Here is a 20201-nt window from a genome sequence, read left to right on the forward strand (position 1 = left end):
CTCCTGTTCCTGTTACGCGCCCAGCGCGCCAGCGGTCTCCTGAGTGCACACGATCTCCTGCTCGTCAGCGCGCACCTGCACACCTTGTTCCTGATACGCGCCCACGCGCCCTAGATCTTCGGATCTGGACGCAGGCAAGGACCTGACTCCTCGCCCACGCGTTCCTGTTCGTCCTTCTTCACCTGCGCAACAGCGCGCACGCTCTCCAGCGCGCACTTCTAGAGTTCCTGTGCTCCTGCGTGCCCACGCGCCTTCATATCCTGAGCCCGTATGCGAGCGTTCGCCTTTGCGCGTCGCCGCGCCATCTGATCCTGCGCCCCAGCAGTCTACGTGTCGACATCCTCCTATGCGCCAGCGATCTCCTGCGCGTCAGCGATCTCCTGCGTGTCAGCGATCTCCTGCACGTCAGCGTTGTCCTGCATGCCAGCGATCTTCTGCGTGTCAGCGTTGTCCTGCACGCCAGCGATCTCCAGAGTTTCTGTGATCTCCTGAGCGCCCGCGCGATCCATCGCCTGCGCGCAAGCGCTCTCCTACGCGCCAGCGCCACCTTGACCAAGATCGCCATAAGTCTCCTACGCGCACACTCGCCAAATCGCCTGTGCGCAGTCGTTCGCCTGCGCGTACCACGTGCCATCGCTCGCCAACGCTCGCCGCCTCGCCATCGCTCGCCCACGCGCCACAGATCTTCAGGACGCTATCGATCTCCTGCGCCTTACCATTCTCGTGAGCAACAGCTATCTCCGCTTCCTGCTCGCCCGCGTGTTCCTTCGCCTACGCGCCCATGCGCGAAGGCGCCCGCGCACGTTTATCCCCGTGCGACTACGTGCCCGCGCTCCAACATCCTCCCGCGCGCGATTCGTTGAATCCTCCTCCGAGCGAGCGCCAGCGCGACCCCCGTTCTGGCCGGGGTCCGCAGCTTGTGCCTGCGGCAGGGACGCGTGCTTCCAGATCGCCGTCAGGATCGCCACCGCGCAAGCGCAGGTCTCTCTCTCAGGACCAGGAAGAGTCGTCGGAGAGGTTTAAGCAACATTCTTCCCTTTCTTCTTTGCAGGTAGGCCCCGTTGCGTCCACTCTGAAGGGTCTGGAGATCCCTTTCCCTCCAGCGGGAATTACGGACACTGCGTCTGTATCTCGTCAGTCTTGGTTTGGTCTTTTGATGAGAGCTGTGGTGCAGGCTATGAAGCCAGCCCTCACCGATCTGGGACTCAAGCCAAGGACAGACTTGCCCCCGCTGAAGAGAAGGAGAGGAGTGGACTTCGTGGTGACTTCTCTCAGGGAGAATTTGGCTCCAAAGAGGTCCATCAGGAAGGGTCCATCCCCTTTGCAGTCGTTTTCTCCTTCTTCTGTAGACGAGGCCTTTCCGTCCTCAGGAGAGTCCAGCGAGGCGGGGACCTCTCCCTCGGCACCTAGGGGAGAGACTCCTCCTCGAGGAGGAGAAGCGACTCGCGTGGAAGGTACCTTCCAGACCTCTTTGCTGGAGACCTGTATCCCGCCTAGGAGGGAACCCAAGGACTCAAAGACAATTCCGAAGTCGTCTTCGCGGATTCGTCAGGAGCCAACCAGACCCCGGGAGAACGTCCACGTGTCTCCCCAAGAAGAGCCTCTGGGGACGGGAGACTTAGCTGCCAGTCCGCAGGAAGGAGAGCAGCATGAGTCTGAGCACGCCTTCTGGCAGGTCTTGAATCTGATGAGGCAGCTCAACAGGTTCAAGGACACGGAGATCGCCCCTCGCGAAGGCAAGGACACGGTCCTGGACCGGGTCTATGGTACTGTACTCAGAAGCCCCCAAAGGCCAGTGTGGCTTTGCCCTGGTCCCAAGGGATGAAGAGTGCCAGAGACAAGGTCGACGCTCAGCTCTCAGACCTCGCCTCCTCCAGCCGTTCCTCTGCTGGGAACAGACTCCTCCCACCTCCTCGTTTACAGCAGAGGAGGTATTTTGAGATCATGGGGGAGTCCAGCCTAGCTCTTCCCCTTCACCACTCGGTGGAAGAGCTTACAAGGGGAGTTCCGCTTGAGAAGCTCTCCGCCCGGCAGGTGACATTCTCGGCGTCGGAGATCATGAGCCAGGAGAAGGTCGCGAAGTGTGCCATGCTGGCCACTTCGTGGCTGGATGTCTGGCTGGGTTCTCTGGGCATCCTATTGCGCTCTGAGGACTTGTCTAAGGAGAGCAATAGGAAGGCCCTGGAGACCTTCCTCCTCTCGGGCACTCGCTCCATCGAGTCCCTGGCCCACCAGGTTACCAACCTGTGGGCCAACTCGGTGTTGAAGCGTCGTGATGCGGTGACCGAGAAGTTCCACCCGAAGGTCCCCGCCGTGGATGTCTGCAGGCTCAGACACTTTTCCATCCTTGGAGGAAGCTTTTTCGAGCCCAAGGACATGGAACGCACAGCCGAGAGGTGGAGGAAGTCTAGCCAAGACTCGTTCAGAGGGCCCTCTCATCTCGGCCCTACAAGCCTCCAGCTCCGCAACAACATCAACAGCAGCCTCGCAGGACACCGAAGCAGGCTCTGGCAGCTAAGACGAAGGTGTCTAAGCCTCAGCCCTTTCCTGTCAAGGACAAGAGGGGCGGTAAGTCCTCCAGGGGAGGCAAAACTCCTAGAGGGAGCGGCCGTGGCCGTAAACGCTAGGAGTGGCAGTCCCCCTGCATGTCCACCTGTGGGGGGATGCCTACAAAGTTGCGTGCACAGGTGGCAGCAACATGGGGCCGATTCTTGGACGGTCTCCGTGATTGGCCAAGGTTATCGCGTCCCATTCACGACATCCAGTGTCGTTGAGCTCCTATGCCATGGGATCGGCAAAGGGGCTAGCCCTTCAGTCAACTCTTTCTTGTAAAGAAGGCGTCTGGAGGCTGGAAACCCGTCATCGACCTCTCTGCTCTGAACAAGTTTGTCAAGCAAACTCCGTTTAGCATGGAGACAGCGGACACGGTCAGACATGCAGTGAGACCACAAGACTTCATGTGTACACTGGATCTGAAGGACGCGTACTTCCAGATCACAATCCATCCGTCTTCCAGGAAGTACTTTAGATTCAGCCTAGACAGCAAGACCTACCAGTTCAAGGTGCTGTGCTTCGGTCTCTCCACAGCACCTCGGGTGTTTACTAGAGTGTTTACCCTGATTTCGTCATTGGCGCACAGGAACGGCATCCGTCTCCTCCAATATCTGGACGACTGGCTGATCCTAGCAGACTCGGAGTTGACCCTTCTTCGGCACCAAGACAGGCTTCTGGGACTTTGCCAAGATCTGGGGATCATGGTAAATCTCGAGAAGTCCTCTCTGCAGCCGTCCCAGTGACTGGTTTATCTAGGCATGTTATTAGACACCAATCTCCACAAAGCCTTTCCATCAGACGACAGAATAGCAAGGCTGAGGAGGGTGGCAGAACCCTTCCTCAGGCGGGAAGAGCTTCCAGCCTAATCATGGTTGCATCTTTTAGGTCACCTAGCCTCCCTGGCCCGTCTGGTCCCGAACGGCCGTCTCAGGATGAGATCCCTACAATGGCGGCTCAAGTCTCGGTGGAGTCAAGGCTCCGATTCCCCGGACTTTCTGGTCCCGATAGGACCCTCGGAACAGGCGGAGCTGCGGTGGTGGCTGATCGACGAGAACCTGCGGAAGGGAGTGGATCTTCTCGTCCTTCCCCCGGATTTGACGCTGTTCTCGGACGCGTCAAAAGAAGGGTGGGGGGCCCACATTCTGAACCAGAGGATCTCAGGCCTTTGGTCAGAATCAGAAAAGTACCTGCACATCAACCTGCTAGAGATGAAGGCTGTATATCTGGCTCTTCAACAGTTCCAACGGACCCTGGCGGGCCACTCCGTAGTGGTGATGAGCGACAACACCACGGTAGTGGCTTATATCAACAAGCAGGGAGGTACTTTTTCACAACAGCAATCCCATCTTGCGGTAGAGATTCTGAGGTGGACCGAAGTCCACTCGATAACACTATTAGCTTGCTTCATTCCTGGCAAGAGGAATGTGCTCGCTGACAGTCTGAGCAGGGCTTCGCAGATAGTGAGTACCGAGTGGTCTTTGGATCCTCAGATAGCCAACAAAGTCCTGACTTTGTGGGGTTCCCCGAAGGTGCATCTGTTCGCGACAGCCTTGAATTTCAAGCTGCCTATGTACTGCTCCCCAGTCCCGGACCCCAAGGCTCTCTGGCAAGATGCTTTCCAACAACGGTGGGACAACATCGACGTGTACGCCTTCCCACCGTTCTGTCTGATGAGAAGGGTGCTCAACAGGACCAGACTATCGGTCAACTTGTCTATGACCCTGATAGCTCTGCTATGGCATCACGCGGAATGGTTTCCGGACCTTTTGCAGCTCCTGACGGAGCTTCCGAGAGAGCTTCCCCCATGACACGAGCTACTCAGACAACCACATTGCAACATCTTCCACAAAGCCGTAGCCTCGCTTCGGCTTCACGCCTGGAGACTGTCCAGCGTCTCCTCACGGAGAGAGGCTTTTCACAACAGGTTGCGGAGAGAATGTCTGGTCACCTGCGGGAGTCTACCAGGCGAAGTGGAGAGTCTTCTTCGGTTGGTGTCATGGAGGGGTATCTCTCCACTCGATGCCACTATTCCAGCAATAGCGGAGTTCCTCGTTTATTTGCGGGAGGAAATGCGCCTTTCGGTCTCGGCGGTGAAAGGCTATCGCTCAGCCTTAAGCCTGGCTTTTAGGCTGAAAGGAGTGGACATTTCTTCCTCGCTAGAACTCTCTCTACTCATACGTAGCTATGAGCTTACCTGCCCTCAGTCGGAAGTGAGACCTCCTCCATGGAACGTGGTTCGAGTTCTCAGGGCTCTTAAGAGACCTACCTTCGAACCATTACGCTAGGCCTCTGATCGCCACTTGACTTGGAACACGGCTTTCCTGCTCGCGTTGGCCTCTGCCAAATGAGTTAGTGAACTTCATGGTCTCTCGTACGACATCGCCTATTCAAGGGGATGGGGGGAGGTAACATTCAGGTTTGTCCCTGAGTTTGTTGCCAAGACTCAGAACCCTGGAGTGCTGGACCCACGGTTTGACTCCTTCAGGGTCACGAGTCTCCGTTCTGTAACAAGTTACCCAGACCATCTGCCATTATGCCCAGTGAGGAGTCTGAGGCGTTACTTGAAGAGGACAGCTGCAGTTCGTCCCCGCGTGCAAGCGTTGTTTGTTAGCACAGGCAGGACGAAGAGGAGGGTCAACAAGAACACCATCTCGGCTTGGATTCGAAGGGTCATCCACCACGCCTTGAATCCTGTCCCTCCTCCGTCACGTCGCCCTAGGGCACACGACGTCAGGGGCATCGCTACGTCCCTGTCCTTCAAGAGAAGCTTCTCTGTGACGCAGGTGCTACAAGCTGGGGTCTGGAAGCGTCAAACGACCTTCACAGCCCACTACCTGCAGGGCATGACCCACAGGAGCCTCGATACCTTTTCTATTGGCCCTGTGATGGCTGCACAACCGCTGGTCTAACCTCAGGCTCCTTAATGGACAAGTAGCAGAAGGTTGAGGGCGTTGTTATCCGGTTTTAGTCTGCGTGAATGAAAGAGTATGTCTGGCCCTTTCTTCTTTCTTCATCCTCCCCTCTCTTGGGGAAAGCAGCATCCTGGTCTTTGCATAGCTGACCTCAACCTCTGCAGGTAAACCATGCTCCCTAGTGTTCCTAGTATTAATTTAATACTGTCGCGTCCCCCATACCCTGACGAGGTGGTATTGGGAACGTCTTAACCTAGATTCCCATCTAAAGGACTCCAGGTCAACTTCCTAGGACGAGTCACTCTCTATTCCTCCACACACAACTTATGTAGGCCACACGTTCCTTGCGGAGCAAGGAACTTGTGAGGCGCAGGGACTCCTTTTCCTCGAGTGCTACTCACTCGGAATCTGAGTCCCCGGGTAAAGCCAAAGCCAGTAAGGCTGGGGACTTTCCACCCTTCCTAAGGGGTAAGTCACCCTATGTAAATAGCGTGGTTTGTATTTCGGTTACGGAACAAATGACAAATTCGGAGATAATTTGTATTTTTCCTAACCATACAAACCTTAACTATTTACACATATTTGCCCGCCAGCCCTGTCCCCCAAGACAAGTCCTACCTCTAAGTGAAGTGAGACAACTCACCGATGTGTGGGGGGGGGAGGGGTAGCAAGCTACCCTTTCCCCTACGCCCTTGCTAACTAGCGCGGGGGTAGTTAACCCTCGTTAAAATTCTATTGGCTCGTCAATTTCAGCTACGCCGAAAGTAAATCCATTGTAAATAGCTAATGTTTGTATGGTTAGGAAAAATACAAATTATCTCCGAATTTGTCATAACAAGAAAGGTTGAAAATGGCATGTGACGAAGTGAAAGTAAGAGGAACTGGTAATTTAGAGGAGTAGAAGTTAGTAAAAGAAAATTTTGTTGGAATTGCAAGTGATGTGTGTGGCAAGAAGTTTGTTGGAGGCAGCATGAGGAAGGGCAGGGAATGGGGGAATGAAGGAGTGAAGGTAAAAGTGGAAGAGAAAAAGAGGGCTTTTGAAGAATGACTGCAGGGTAATAGTGTAGAGAATTATGAAAGATATAGAGAAAAATGTGGAAGTAAAGTGCAAGGTAAGTGAGGCAAAGAGGGCAGCTGACCTGAGGTGGGGTCAGGGATTTGGTCATTCATATGAAGAGAATAAGAAGTAGTTTTGGAAAGAAGTGAAAAGAATAAGGAAGGCTGGCTCAAGAATTGAAGAGACAGTGAAAGATGGAAATGGAAGGTTGTTAAAAGGAGAGGAGGCAAGGAAAAGGTGGGCGGAATAATTTGAAAGTTTACTGAATGTTGAGGATAAAATGGAGGCAGATATAATTGCTGTTGCAGGTGTTGAGGTGCCGGTGATGGGAGATGAGAATGAGAGAGAGATTACAAGAGAGGAAGTTAGGAGAGCACTAGATGAAACGAGAGTAGGAAAAGCATCTGGTGTAGATGGTGTGAGAGCTGAGATTTTGAAGGAAGGGGGTGTGACTGTACTTGAATGGTTGGTGAGATTGTTTAATGTTTTGTGTTGTCAATGGTATCAGTAGATTGGGTTTGTGCATGTATTGTACCACTATATAAGGGTAAGGGAGATGTGCATGAGTGTTGTAATTCAAGGGGTATTAGTTTGTTGAGTGTAGTTGGAAAAGTGTATGGTAGAGTACTGATTAATAGGATTAAGGATAAAACAGAGAATGCAATCTTAAAAGTACAGGGTGGTTTTAGAAGAGGTAGGGGTTGTATGAATCAGATTTTTAGAGTTAGGCAGATATGTGAGAAATATTTAGCAAAAGGTAAGGAGATGTATGTTGTGTTTATGGATCTGGAGAAAGCGTATGATAGAGTAGATAGGGAAGCAATGTGGAATGTGATGACGTTATATGGAGTTGGTGGAAGGTTGTTGCAAGCAGTGAAAAGTTTCTGTAAAGGTAGTAAAGCATGTGTTAGGATAGGAAATGAAGTGAGCGATTGGTTCCCGATGAGAGTGGGGCTGAGACAGGGATGTGTGATGTCGCCGTGGTTGTTTAACTTGTATTTGTTCCGCAACCAAAATACAAACCACGCTATTTACATTGAGTTTACCTTTAGCACAGCTGAAATGACGAGCCAATAGTTTTAAAGAGGGTTAATTACCCCCGCTCTAGTTAGCAGGGGGTGGGGGAAGGGTAGCTTGCTACCCCTCCCCCCTCCACACACCGGTGACTTGCTTCACTTCACTTTTGGCTCGGCGGTGATCAGACGTGTCTGCTCATCGTCCTCGTGACAGCCTTTAATTTTCTGCTTTCTCTTTACAGCGTGTGTGTTGGTTGGAAGTTGACCTTCATTATTATTACTTTACAATGCGTACATGCCCTGGAGTTGCCGGTCGTCCTTGTGGGACTTTCATGTCGGACGTAACTACGGATCCGCACACCCTTTGCCCTCAATGTCGGGGCCGACGGTGTGACCAGGAGAACATGTGCCGTGAGTGCAGGGAGTGGTCTGCCTCCCAGTGGGAGAGGTTTGGCTGTCGGCGTAAGAAGAAGTCCAGGAGAGACCGTTCTCCTTCGGGGTTAGCCTTGAAGGAGGAAGGTTCTCGGGACTCTTCTTTCGCCGCCCAAACCTCCTTCGAAGCTCCCCCTCGTCCGCCTCCTAAGGAGAGTCGGCCGAGTGGTAGCGCAGGCCCTAGTTTTGTTTCCCGACCTTGGGTGGGGGGAGAGAGCGTCGCCTCCCATAGCGAGGCCGGTTCCCCCTCCTCCTCCGGGGAGGTTATTGATAATGCCTTAACCAATGATGATCTTTTGCAGATTTGGTCGTCCCTGGGGCTTAAGGGCTTGCCCTCCAGGGTCGCCTTTATTGACCTTGTCTCGTTGGGGGCCGCTGTTAAGCAGTCGCCGGCGGTAGCAGAGGTAGACCCTCTGTCTATTGTCGACGTCGTGGTGACAGGCCTCCGACGTGGCTGGGCAATCCTCCGCAGGTGCTGTTGCGGATGATGGTGCTAAAGGCTCTCCTCCCCCTTCCGTACATCCTTCGAAGGGGGAAGTGAGTCCTTCGGTCTCTGCTGCTGCTCAGCTTCCTTCTGAGGGAAGTGCTTTGACGGAGACTCCTCTTCGGAGGACCGATGGTCCCGACGATCTTCCCCGAGGCCGCCTCCGCCGTAAGGCTCACCGTCCGCTACGCCGCAAGGGCCTTCCTTCCCCTTACAAGGGGGTTAAGAGGCGCCTTTTTGGGTCTTCTTCCTCCGAGGGGACTCTCCTCGTCAGCCTCAACCTACAGCTCCGTCTTCCTTGGTCCTCTCTGCAGACCGTTCACCAACTCCTGCCAGATCTTCGCCTTCTGGAGAACTCGTCACCCGACGGGCAACAGTCCCTTCGGGGCTAAGGGATCCTTCCCTTCCATGAGCAGTGCTAGCGCACAGGCGCTCTCCTGCTCGTCAGCGCTCTCCTTCTCGCCAGCGCTCTCCTGATCGTCAGCGCTCTCCTGCTCGTCGGCGCTCTCCTGATGTTCGCCCTCCTCGCCAGCGCTCTCCTGCTCGTCAGCTCTCTTCTGAGCTTCAGCGCTCATTTGAGGACCATCGCCCTGCGGTCTCTGACCATCCTACAGTTCCTGCTGAACTTCCTGCTCACCATCTGTCTGATCCTGTGGCTACGCAACATCGTTCTGCGCGTGTGTCAAAAGCACATGTTCGCCAACGCGCCAGCGATCTTCCAGTTCCTGCTCGTGAATGCGCCGCGCCACCTGTCCTCGCCGCGCCATCTGTCCTTTCACAGGACACTAGTCGAACTTCTGCTCGCCAGCGATCTCCTGCTCGCCAGCGATCACCTGCTCGCCAGCGTTCACCTGCTCGCCAGCGCGCACAGGCGGTTTTAGTATCGCCTATTTACCAGCGTTCTCCCATGCGTCAACGATCGCCTACGCGCCAGCGTTCACCTGCTCGCCTGCGTTCATCTACTCATCAGCTCGCACAGGCGATATTAGTATCGCCTATTCAACAGCGTTCTACGCGTCAGCGATCACCTGTCTCTCGCCGATCTCCGGACCGCCCGCGTGTGTTACAGCCGGCGCGCCAACGTTCTCCAACGCTTCTGAAGGAACATGGTCCGCCAGCTACTAGCTCGCCATCGCGCGATCGCTCACCTGCGCATGCTGCTCGCCATCGCTCGCCAACGTGTCGCCATGCCACAACGCGCCATCGCCAACCTGCGCGTCAGCGCTCACCAGCTCATCATCGATCGCCTGTGGATCTACATCGCCAGCGGTCTTCCTCACCAACGCGGCAGCGCGTTTCTTCGCCGTCGCGCCAACGCTTGCGTTCGCCGCCTCGGACACGCGTTCATTCACCTGCCCACCCTCGCGCTCACTCGCCTGCGCGGCCGCGCGATCATTCGCCTGCGCGACCGCTCACCTGCGCGATCATCCACCTGCGCGCCTGCGTGATCGCTCGCCCGCGCACCCGCGCGACCATTCGCCCTCGCGCGACCATCGTTCGCGGCGAATTCCGCAGCTGGTGGTAGCAGCAGGAACGCGTGTTCCTAGACGACGCTCGGGATCGCCGCCACCCAAACACAGGTTGGTAGTGCAGGACGAGGAGAGGTTAGTACATCATTCTTCCCCACCTTCTTTTCAGGCAGGTACCGTGGTGTCCACTCCAAAGGATCGCCCGATCCCTTTCCCTTTAGCGAGGATTTCGGACTCTGTGTCCTTGGAGCAACAGACTTGGTTTGGTCCTCTGGCACAGGCGTTAGTGAGGGTTATGAAACCAGCACTCGCCGACCAGGGTAACAAACTAACGGCTGTCTCTCCTACGCTGAAGAGAAAGAGAGGAGTGGACTTCGTGGTGACTTCCCCCAGGAGGGAATCCAAGGACTCCAAGACCGTCCCTAAATCCTCTGCAAGGATTCATCAGGAACCCACGACTACCCGGGGGATGGTCCACGTGTCACCCCAGGAAGAGATCCCTGGGGCAGGAGACTTAGCTGCCAGCCCGCAGGGAGGAGAACAGCAAGAATCCGAACATGCCTTCTGGCTGGTCCTAAGCCTGATAAGGCAACTTAACGGGCTTATGGATCCAGTCATCGCCCCCCGTGAAGGCAAAGACACGATCTTGGATGAAGTGTTTGACGTTCGGAAGGCCCCTAAGACCAGTGCGGCTCTGCCCTGGTCTCAGGATCTGAAGAGTGCCAGAGTTAGGGCCAACGCTCAGCTCGCACTTCTTGCCTCCTCCAGTCGTTCCACTGCCGGGAACAAGCTCATCCCTCCTCCTCGTCTTCAGCAGAGGAGGTATTTCGAGATCCTGAGTGAGCACAACCTCGCTCTTCCTCTCCATCACTCTGTGGAGGAGCAGGCGAAGGGAGTTCCCCTCGAGAAGCTCTCTGCCCGGCAGGTGTCGTTCTCAGCGGCAGAGATCCTTAGCCACGAGAAGGTCGATAAGTGTGCCATGCAGGCCACTTTGTGGCTGGACTTTTGGCTAGGATCTCTGGGCATCCTATTGCGATCGGAGGACTTGTCCAAGGAGACTTCCCTGGAGACCTTATTGCTCTCGGGCACCCGCTTCATCGAGTTTTTGGCGCACCAGGTTACCACCCTGTGGGCCAACTCGGTGTTGAAGCGTCGCGATGCTGTGTCCGAGAGATTCCATCCGAAGGTCCCCGCCGGGGATGTGTGTAGGCTCCGACATGCTTCCCTTCTGGGGGAGAACCTGTTTGAGCCTCAAGACATGGAGCGAACGGCTGAGAGGTGGAGGAAATCCAGCACGGACTCCCTCCTCCATAGGGCCCTTACAACTCGGCCCTATAAGCCTCCAGCCTCGCCACAACAGCAGCAACAGCCTCGTAAGGCTCCCAAGCAGGCACCGGCAGTTAAGAAGGTGGTGTCTAAGCCCCAGCCCTTTCCAGCTAAGGTCAAGAGGGGCGGTAAGTCCTCCAGGGGAAGCAAGACTCCTAGGGGTGGCGGCCGCGGCTGCAAGCCCTAGGGGTGGCAGTCCCCCTGCGTGTCCACCTGTGGGGGGATGCCTTCAGCGTTGCGTCCGCAGGTGGCAGCACCACGGGGCCGATGCTTGGACGGTCTCAGTGATCGGCCAAGGCTATCGCGTCCCGTTCACAACATTTCAACCTCCCCTGACAATGAATCCAGTGTCGTTGAGCTCCTATGCCACGGGATCTGCAAAGGGGCTGGCCCTTCAGGCCGAAGTCGAGACCATGCTCAAGAAGGGTGCTCTCCAGGAGGTCGGGGACGGCTTCCCAGGCTTCTTCAGTCGACTCTTTCTTGTAGAGAAGGCTACTGGAGGCTGGAGACCCGTCATCGATCTTTCAGCTCTAAAGAGGTTTGTCAAGCAAACCCAGTTCAGCATGGAGACAGCAGACACGGTCAGACTTGCGGTGAGACCACAAGACTTCATGTGCACACTGGATCTAAAGGACGCGTACTTCCAGATCCCAATCCATCCGTCTTCCAGGAAGTACCTGAGATTTTGCCTTGACAACAAGATCTACCAGTTCAAGGTGCTGTGTTTCGGTCTCTCCACAGCTCCTCAGGTGTTCACCAGAGTGTTCACCCTGATTTCATCTTGGGCGCACAGGAACGGCATTCGTCTCCTTCGTTATCTGGACGATTGGCTGATCCTAGCAGACTCGGAGTCGACCCTTCTTCGGCATCGAGACAGGCTTCTGGATCTTTGCCAGGATCTGGGGATCGTGGTAAACCTCGAGAAGTCCTCTCTGCAGCCGCCCCAACAACTGGTTTATCTAGGCATGCTAATAGACACCAATCTCCACAAAGCCTTAACATCAGACGACCTGATAGCAAGACTGAGGAGGGTGGCGGAACCCTTCCTCAGGCGAAAAGAACTCCCCGCCCAATCGTAGTTGCGTCTCTTAGGTCACCTATCCTCCCTGGCCCGTCTTGTTCCAAACAGCCGCCTCAGGATGAGATCCCTTCAATGGCGGCTCAAGTCCCGGTGGAATTAAGGATCCGATTCCCCGGACATTCTGATCCCAATGGGGTCTCTGGAACAGACGGACTTGCGGTGGTGGCTGGTCGACGAGAACCTGCGGAAAGGAGTGAGTCTTCTCGTCCTCCCCCCGGAATTGACTCTGTTTTCGGACGCGTCAAAAGAAGGGTGGGGGGCGCACGTTCTGAACCAGAGGGCCTCAGGCCTTTGGTCAGAATCAGAAAAGTGCCTACACATCAACCTGCTAGAATTGAAGGCCGTCTTTCTGGCTCTTAAGCAGTTCCAACGGTCCCTGGCGGGTCACTACGTGGTGGTGATGAGCGACAACACCACGGTAGTGGCTTATATCAACAAGCAGGGAGGCACTTTTTTGCAACAGCTATCCCATCTTGCAGTAGAGACTCTTGAGGTGGACTGAAACCCACTCGATAACACTATCAGCTCGCTTCATTCCTGGCAAGAGGAATGTGCTCGCCGACAGTCTGAGCAGGGCTTCGCAGATAGTGAGTACCGAGTGGTCTTTGGATCCTCAGATAGCCAACAAAGTCCTGACTTTGTGGGGTTCCCCGACTGTGGACTTGTTCGCGACAGCCTTGAACTTCAAGCTGCCCCTGTACTGCTCCCCAGTCCCAGACCCCAAGGCACTCTGGCAAGATGCTTTCCAGCAACGGTGGGACAACATCGACGTGTACGCCTTCCCACCGTTCTGTCTGATGAGAAGGGTGCTCAACAGGACCAGACTATCAGTCAACTGTTCGATGACTCTGGTAGCTCCGCTATGGCATCACGCGGAATGGTTTCCGGACCTTCTGCAGCTCCTGACGGAACTCCCGAGGGAGCTTCCTCCACGACACGAGCTTCTCAGACAACCCCACTCCGGCGTCCCTCACAGGGCCGTAGCCTCGCTTCGGCTTCACGCCTGGAGACTATCCAGCGTCTCCTCGCGGAGAGAGGCTTTTCGCAACAGGTTGCGGAGAGAATGTCTCGGCACCTGCGAAGGTCCTCTGAGGGAGTCTACCAAGCAAAGTGGAGAGTCTTTTGTGGTTGGTGTCGTGGAAGGGGTATCTCTCCACTCGATGCCACTATTCCAGCAATAGCAGACTTCCTCGTGTATCTGCGGGAAGAAATGCGCCTTTCTGTCTTGGCAGTGAAAGGCTATTGCTCAGCCTTAAGCTTGGCCTTCAGATTGAAGGGCGTGGATATTTCTTCATCGCTAGAACTCTCTTTACTCATACGTAGCTATGAGCTTACCTGCCCCCAATTGGAAGTGAGACCTCCTCCTTGGAACGTGGTTTGAGTCCTCAGGTCTCTTAAGAGACCTCCCTTCGAGCCATTACGCCAGGCCTCCGATCGCCACCTGTCTTGGAAGACGGCTTTCCTACTCGCCTTGGCTTCGGCCAAGCGGGTTAGTGAACTTCATGGTCTCTCGTACGACATCGCCCATTCAAGGGGATGGGGGGAGGTAACGTTCAGGTTCGTCCCTGAGTTTGTTGCCAAGACTCAGAATCCTGGAGTGCCGGATCCTCGGTTCGACTCTTTCAGGATCGCGAGTCTCCGTTCTGTAACAAGCGACCCAGACCAGCTGCTACTATGTCCAGTGAGGTGTCTGAGGCACTACTTGAAGAGAACGGCTGCAGTCTGTCCTCAAGTGCGAGCTTTGTTTTTGAGCACAGGCAGGACTAAGAGGAGGGTCACCAGGAACACCATCTCAGCTTGGATTCGAAGGGTTATCCACCATGCCCTGAATCCTGACCCTCCTCCGTCACGTCGCCCTCGGGCCCACGATGTCAGGGGTATTGCTACATCCCTGGCCTTCAAGAGAAACTTCTCTGTGACGCAGGTACTTCAAGCTGGGGTCTGGAAGCGTCAAACGACCTTCACAGCCCACTACCTGCAAGACGTGACCCACAGGAGCCTCGATACGTTTTCTATCGGCCCTGTGGTGGCTGCACAACAGCTGGTCTAACCTCAGGCTCCTTTTTGGACAAGTGGCAGTAGGTTGAGGGCGTTGTTACCCGGTCTTAGTCTGCGTGAATGAAAGAGTATGTCTGACCCTTACTTCTTTCTTCATTCTCCCCTCTCTTGGGGAAGCAGCATCCTGGTCCTCGCATAGCTGACCTCGACCTCTGCAGGTAACCCATGCTTCTTTGTGCTCCTAGTATTAAGCTTAATACTGTTGCGTCTCCCATACCCTGACGAGGTGGTATTGGGAACGTCCTATCCTAGAATTCCTATCTGAAGGTCTCAAGGTCAACTTCATAGGACGAGTCACACTCTCCTCCTCACACTGCTTATGTAGGCCACTCGTTCCTAGCGATGCTGGGAACTTGTGAGGTACAGGGGCTCCCTCTCTCTAGTGCTGCTCACTGAGGGATCGAGCCCCCGGGCAAGCCGAAGTCAGTAAGGCTGGGGACTTTCCAGCCTTCCTAAGGGGTAAGTCACCCAATGTAAATAGCGTGGTTTGTATTTCGGTTACGGAACAAATTACAAATTCGAAGATAATTTGTATTTTTCCTAACCATACAAACCTTAGCTATTTACACATATGTGCCCGCCATCCCTGACCCCCATGTCAAGTCCTACCTCTAAGTGAAGTGAAGCAAGTCACCGGTGTGTGGAGGGGGGAGGGGTAGCAAGCTACCCTTCCCCCACCCCCCGCTAACTAGCGCGGGGGTAATTAACCCTCGTTAAAACTATTGGCTCGTCATTTCAGCTGCGCTAAAGGTAAACCTAATGTAAATAGCTAAGGTTTGTATGGTTAGGAAAAATACAAATTATCTTCGAATTTGTCATGTTGATGAAGTGGTGAGAGAGGTGAATGCTCGAGTGCTTGGTCGAGGATTGAAACTGGTAGACGAGAATGACCATGAATGGGAGGTAAATCAGTTGTTTGTGGATGATACTGTACTGGTTGCACACGCGGGAGAGAAGCTTGGCCGATTAGTGACAATTTAGAAGGGTGTGTGAGAGAAGGAAGTTGAGAGGTAATGTGGGTAAGAGTAAGGTTATGAGATGTACAAGAGGGGAAGGTGGTGCAAGGTTGAATGTCATATTGAATGGAGAGTTACTTGAGGAGGTGGATCAGTTTAAGTACTTGGGGTCTGTTGTTGCAGCAAATGGTGGAGTGGAAGCAGATGTATGCCAGAGAGTGAATTAAGGATGCAAAGTGTTGGGGGCAGTTAAGAGAGTAGTAAAAAATAGAGGGTTGGACATGAATGTAAAGAGAGTTCTATATGAGAAAGTGATTGTACCGACTGTGATGTATGGATCGGAGTTGTGGGGAATGAAAGTGACGGAGAGACAGAAATTGAATGTGTTTGAGATGAAGTGTCTAAGGAGTATGGCTGGTGTATATCGAGTAGATAGGGTAAGGAACGAAGTAGTGAGGGTGAGAACGGGTGTAAGAAATGAGTTAGCAGCTAGAGGGGATATGAATGTGTTGAGGTGGTTTGGCTATGTTGAGTGAATGGAAAATGGCTGTCTGCTAAAGAAGGTGATGAATGCAAGAGATGATGGGAGAAGTACAAGAGGAAGGCCAAGGTTTGTGTGGATGGATGGAGTAAAGAAAGCTCTGGGTGATAGGAGGATAGATGTGAGAGGGGCAAGAGAGCGTGCTAGAAATAGGAATGAATGGCGAGCGATTGTGACGCAGTTCCTGTAGGCCCTGCAGGCCCTGCGGCTTCCTCCGGTGCCTTGGATGACCGCGGAGGTAGCAGCAGTAGGGGGTTCAGCGTTATGAAGCTTCATCTGTGGTGGATAATGGGGGAGGGTGGGCTGTGGCACCCTAGCAGTACCATCCGAACTCAGTTGAGTCCCCTTTCAGGCTGGGAGGAATGTAGAAAGGAGAGGTCCTCTTTTTTGTTTCATTTGTTTGATGTCGGCTACCCCCCAAAATTGGGGGAAGTGGCTTGTTATATGTATGTATGTATGTATGTAGTAGAGAGAAATAAAGGTAAACCCACAAGCATAGCCTGTATTGTCAGGAAACCCACAGCATGATAAAAAGATTTAATCTTTCCTATCTGAAGAAGTTATGACCAAATGTTACTAAGGATCTGAGCTTAGTAGTAAGGCTTGCATAACAAGTAGAGCAAACCAGAATCATGAAGGTTTTGCTTATCTAAGCAGGCTAGAAAAAGAATATTGATATATGTAATAATAGAGCATTTGATTGCTAATGTTATCTGGAGTTTTTGCTAACAAAATTTATATTTAATCCCCAGAGATTGCTTATGCAATCAGTCTTTATTTTTTTAACTTGTATTACATACAGCTATATGTGAAACATATAGAACTGTGCTTTTGTTGTCTTGTTAGGCTAAACTTATTTTCGTTTACTTTATTTTCTATGCCAGCACTGTAAGTCATCAATATAATATTGAATCCTATGAATTATAAAATTCCTAAGATTTGAGATCAATAATTTGGTTATTACACAGCATGTGTAATCATGGCAGAACTATACCTCGCTTTGGAAAACTACAATAATTGATGCATAGTTGCCAAATTCTAAAAGAAAATTTGTCCTCACGTTCATGCTCAGTATTTATCATTTTATAAAGTATTTCTATAAAGCAATACTGTACTTGAGTCCAGCTGTAGCCTACACGTTTGCAAACAATTGCTTACTGAGGATAATTATTATGATGAGTTGGCATCTCTAAAACTGTTTGAGGAAGTGGAGGCACTCCTCTTACTTCACTAAATTTCTTCTTTTCAACTTTTCAGATGTTTCAGTCAATTCGTTGCTTCTCTATTTTTGTATAGGTATAGGCCTACCTCACTTTACGTCGTTTCATAAGTTGGTTTAAAATTTACGTCGTTTGTAAAAATTAATAAATAGGAAAATGAAAATCAAGTTATTCCGACAATAAACTTACACTGTTTAATAAGGATTGTCTTTAGGAGAAACTGGAAGACTATCCAATAAGCATTTAATGCGAGGTGGCAACCTCTCAACCACTAGTTAGTGGGGTAATGGAGAGTGTGTAGCTGGGGGTTACCAGCTACCCTGCTCACTCACACATCAGTGAAATTATGTCACTTTTTTTTTTCTTTTGACTCGAGGAAAATGGATGTGTGCTCTTTGCATCCTCAAAATATGCTGCTATACAGACCATTGTTTTTCTTACTTTTTTTTTTTTTTTTTTTCAAGTAAGATTGCTTCTTGACGGTCCTCTCACGCACTTGTCCATGGCCTGGAGGGTGCTCTTGCAGCTCCTTCTTGTCCTCGGTTGAGACCGACTTCATTCTCTGTGTCCGACCTGCAGAGGACATCGCTGCTATTCTACCTGCGATGAGTGTAGGGAGTGGTCTGCCTCCCTGTGGGAGAAATTTGGCCACCGGCAAAAGAAGTAGTCTGAGAGATTCTTCGCCTTTGGGGTCTTCCTCAAGGGCTAAGAAACCTAGGACTTCTTCTCTCACCCCCACCTCTCCCTTCCCCCCCCCCAATCTCTTCCCCAAACTCCTTCTTACTCTGCCTCTTCTGAGGGACAGTCGAGCAGGATTGTAGACCGATTACTCCTTGGTAACCTCTGGGTTCCAGGGATGTTGTTGTCTCCCTTAGAGAAGCACCTTTGCCCCTACCCTCGGGCAAGCCATTCTCTTTTTCAGATGTACTGCAGGCTTGGCTGTCATTGGGTGTGGTTGGACCTCCTTCCAAGGAAGTCCTTGAACTCCTGCAGTGGGGTCTCCGAAGGGATCCTTCTGTTGCCTCTGAGATTGAAGTTCCTTTCTGTTGATGCTCTAGCTGTGTTTGAGGCCCACCTCTTGCCTTCCCCTGTTCCAGCTAGTCCAGTTCGCCCTCATGATCAGTGCACCCGTTCGCCCTCTCTTCGACGACCTCCTACTGATGGTGAGTCCTCCCGTCATCCTTGGACCTCTTCGTTTTCCAGTGACTGTAGTCCGCTACGTTCTCCCTCTTTCAGGCATCACTCCAGTTAGTGAGATCAACGATCTTCTCATCGTTCTTCAGCTCATGATCGTCAGTCTCCTCGTGATCGTTACTCCCCGTCTCTTGCTCGTCACTCAACTCCTCGTGATTGCCACCCGCTGGCACATGTTTGACGCTCTGCTGACTGTCGTTCTTCTGCTGTAGCTGACTACGAGTCTTTTCACGATCGCTGTTTTCCATCTGCTTGTCGTTCGTCAGGACGTGACCTTCCACGCGTTCGCTCAGCGATCTCCGGCACACCTCACGCAATCTCGCCATTCGCCTGGACACTGCTTCTCCATCTCGCAGATCTTCTATGAGTTGCTCTCCTACTCGCCGCTTGCCACCGCATATGTCACCTGATCGTCGATCCCCAACTCTTCATCCTGCTTGCCGATCGACATTGCAACGCTCTCTGTGTCACGCTGCTCCTCATCAGTCTCCTATGCGACGATCACTAAGGCGTCGCTCATAAATGGGACACTTTCCTTTTAGACGATCTCCAGCACGTCTCTCCTGGGTGTCAAAGGTCTCCAAGGTTTTCCTGGCCTTCTCCTCCAAATTCTTCATCTTCCACTTGTGAATTGCGTGCACCTGCCTGTGAAATTGATGTTCCTGCGTACTTTTTACGCATTCCCACGAACATTTCATGCTCCCCCATGAGCAAGGAGGTTTCTAGAGAGGACTTGACTTTGGAGAAATCTGCAGCACCAAGGGAATGACCCCTTCCTTTCCTAGAAGGGTTCAAAGAGCCTTCGAACAGATAGGCCAGATACCTGTTCCTCTTCCATCTTCCTCCTCGGTTTCAGGTTCCGAAGAAACTCCGTTCGAGGAAGCGCTCTCCACCTCTAGGACTCCCCAAGGACACCCCGGACCTCTTGTCTGTAGGAGAATAGCCATCTTAGTTTGACAACCTCATCAAAGCTGTCACGCTGGTGGTGATAGCCACATTCCAGCCAATGCCTATTGCATACAGGCAGAGATCTGCTGTGGCTTCCACACCTAGGATTCCGTTGGAGAAGTCTGTTTCCTTCTCCTCTTCCTCAGTCTTTCTAACTGACCCTAGGAAGAGAGCTTCTTCCTCCAGGGACCCGGAACCATAAACGCTCCTTTCTTCTATATTGGTAGATTGCAGGGAGGTGCAAAAGGTACCCAAGGGATTAGAGAGGATCTCAACTCCCTTTAGTTAACACCAGTCTTGACGACAAGGCAGAAAAGGAGGATGCCAGACAACTCTCAATCAATCATTCACCCTCGTTTTAGAAGGTACTTAGTCTCTCCTTGCGAGATCTCTCCTGTGCCCTACTTTAGACCGTCACCGATCAAGATAGTTCCCCCCCCGAACCACGATCTGTCTCTAGACCACCTCCAGAGGACGATGAACCTCTGGCAAGAGAGGTTCAGGCCCCTAAGAAATGGCAGGTATCCTCCAGACCTTCCTTGCTGGAGGAGTATTTGCCGTCCTGTAGGAAACCTAAGGACGCTAAGACGGTCCCTAAGAACGCCAAGGCACGGGAAGCTCTCATGCAAGCGAGGGCCAGGAGATCTGTTTCAGGATCTTCACGAGATGTCTCATCCGTTGACGACTTTGACCCACCCCCAGGCTCTTATGTGTGAGAGCTTGAAGGCGGTTGAATACTTGGACTCTAATGACGAATATCTCCCAAGGGTGGCGAGTCCTAAGTTTCAATCGGAAGCAAAACGTACGGAGTTGGAGTACACCTGGCAAGTCCTAGCCTGCATTAGGGCTATCAATGGGTTGTCTGACTCGGAGACAGCCCCTCAAGAAACAAGGACATGGTCTTGTACCATATGTATGGCACCCTAAGACACCCCCTAAGACCAGTGCTGCTCT

The 20201-nt window shown here is 52.7% G+C and overlaps 1 protein-coding gene across 1 annotated transcript in view; it reads left to right on the forward strand.

Moving 5' to 3' along the window:
* The window catches only part of Hira (histone cell cycle regulator-like protein), a 257277-nt gene that overhangs the window by 75248 nt on the left and 161828 nt on the right, over positions 1 to 20201 (forward strand). The window lies entirely within an intron of this gene.

Source organism: Palaemon carinicauda, chromosome 35, assembly GCF_036898095.1.
Source record: "Palaemon carinicauda isolate YSFRI2023 chromosome 35, ASM3689809v2, whole genome shotgun sequence".
NCBI classification, from domain to species: Eukaryota; Metazoa; Arthropoda; class Malacostraca; order Decapoda; family Palaemonidae; genus Palaemon; species Palaemon carinicauda.